The sequence below is a fragment of the Musca domestica genome, unplaced genomic scaffold (genome assembly GCF_030504385.1).
Source record: "Musca domestica strain aabys unplaced genomic scaffold, Musca_domestica.polishedcontigs.V.1.1 4, whole genome shotgun sequence".
Taxonomy (NCBI): Eukaryota; Metazoa; Arthropoda; class Insecta; order Diptera; family Muscidae; genus Musca; species Musca domestica.
The window spans coordinates 19,840,499-19,842,978 of NW_026712328.1; the positions used below are offsets into that span (position 1 = coordinate 19,840,499).

General features: G+C 30.6%; 1 long non-coding RNA gene across 1 annotated transcript; it reads left to right on the forward strand.

The window, feature by feature from the left end:
• The first annotated feature begins 325 nt into the window (after window positions 1–325).
• On the forward strand, window positions 326–974 carry LOC131804165 (uncharacterized). Its single transcript, XR_009342929.1, has 3 exons — window positions 326–407; window positions 463–587; window positions 646–974. It is a non-coding gene; the product is annotated as an uncharacterized LOC131804165 (long non-coding RNA).
• Window positions 975–2,480: the final 1,506 nt, after the last annotated feature.

Consider the following 2,480-nt stretch of genomic DNA (forward strand, 5'->3'; position numbering starts at 1 on the left):
TAGGCCTAAAAATTTACGTATTTTCGGGAGGTTTTCTCATTTGTTTTTGCTTGTGCCAAATATGATTCTTTTTTAATTTAAAATTAATTATCGATAATAATTTTGCAAATCAATATTTTCTTATGTTGTTTGCCAATTTTTTTCATAAATTTAGATTTCTTTAAAATTCAGTGAATTAATTCGAATCGTTTTGCTTTGATTTAACATCACAATTACAATTGAACCAACAAAATAATAACCATACAATAATATTGGGTTTAGGAAACAATCACATTTACTGAAGTTATTATGTTATTATCAATTGTAATCCCTTTTTTATATTTGTCAAAAGTTGAAAAAAAGCAAATAAAAAAGTTTCTTGAAATAATGCATAAAAAACATACAAAAAAGCATACATTTTTGCCAAAGTGAGTTAATTAATCAATTTATTTTATGACGACCTCACTTTTGACGTCATCTTAGTCCTATTGGTATCGAAATTTAAACAGTGTTCCCAATTGAACCCAAATCAAAGAAATTAAATACTTCTTAAAACCGAGGAATGAGTGAATCCTAATGCTTGACTCCTAAGTATTTTCTTCAACAATGTGAGTAAAGCAATTCGCCCTCAAATATTAAATTACAAAATCATATTCTCCTTTAAAGAATCCTATTGGTCTGTGCCCACATGCGGTTGTTTTAACAGTGTTCGTTTTTCTGCTGCGATGGATGTTCTCAGAGTACCTCATTGCATTGTTCTAGATCCATAAACTCATTTCTCTACATATGAAGACCTCCTGACCTGGCTCTCTGAGGGAATTCCATGTTGGAATGCTGCTATAAAATTTCGTTGCAGTGATGTTGTAGATGATGGGCATTTTAGCGAGTCCAAATATTGTTCCGTAAAGTTGAACTTATTCCAAGATGGTATCCAGCGGCATGTGTATCATGCTTCTACTTCAGAAGATCAAGCGGATTTTAAACATTTCACTTATTATTTTGGGGTAGTTAATGGGCGAAGTCTTAACATTATCAACTAATATATTGAAGTGGAACTGGATTTTACATTATATTCATCAGATGACACTAATGCTACCGATAGGTTATGTTGGTGTTACGCCGTTTATATGGTCTTAGAATATCAGATATTTGGTAGGTAAGCGTACCTTTCACTTCTTATTTCTGAGTTCAGATATACACAACTAAACTCCTATTTTATTCAATTTTTATTTGAAAAATTGAAAATTTAATTCGCAAAAGTGTGTGGTAGTCGTGGAATTGATTTTACATTTCTTCATAGTAAGTGAAGAAGTTTTTCAATTTTGTCGTCATTTTTCTCTAAAATTAAAAATGCATATTTTCTCTTAGTTATTCAGAACGACAGAAAAACGTACATAAACTGGTGCTTATTGGAATTTAATGTAACCCTCAGCATTGTGCCATTTTACTTGCATGTTTTCTTCAATATTTTCAAATTAAGCACATTAGTAATCTGGGTAGTCAGAAAACACGTTATCAGAACAAAGTTCACTACATGGTTCTGGGTTGGTATTTTTTTATATTAATATCTTAACACACATTCTTCTCAAAAGACCAAACTCTCTTCGCATATGAAGTCTTTTATTATTGATATCTTCGGATGGATGGGACCTGCCAAAAGAATACTGATAATATTGTTACCTGTTTATATAAAATACCACCTTATATTATATTACTTTAGAGAAGAAAGGAATATACTTTTAAATAGCTTGTATGGAAGAAACAAAAAGTATACTACACCTAAGTCTGTTTTTACACGGTAGATTGGTTCCAGAAGAAGCCGTGTAAAAAAGAAACGTGCAAAAAAAGACATTGATCTTATACAAAAATGGGTGATTTGTTCCTAATCTCTAAAACCTATTAAAATTAATGAAAAACAAGAATTTTAATTTTTTCTTTACCAAACGCGACTTATTGCATTGACAGTTTACAAAATATTAACACGTTTCAATTACTCTGACCAGTAAATTTTATTGTATGCACATAAAGGGAATTCCCCTAAATTAGTGCTATTCACATTTGCTTTGACCAGAAAAAATTGTTTGTACGCGCTAAAGGGGAATTCACTTAAATCTTTAAGCTAGTGTTCGCAAACTATCGATACTATCGATGGTTTCAGACTTTTTTTCTTTCATAAATACTTTTTTGTGATATGAACATACTTCGCAAAAATTAAATTTGACAAAACAAACTTAAGTACATAAAATTTCAAATCGTGCTAAATGGAATAAAATCGTGTAAAAAAATTAAAAATATTCAATTTTCAAACCGTGTTATATCAAAACCGTGTACAAAAAGACCGTGTAAAAACAGACTTAGGTGTACTTATATCTGTGTTATTTTGGGCCAGATCCAATGACTTTTTTACCAAGGCTGTATTCGAGGTTTCCTAAAAAATAAGCAAAAAAGATGAAGTAAAAAGGACGTTAAAATCGATCAGATCGAACTGTGTTTACGGCCCA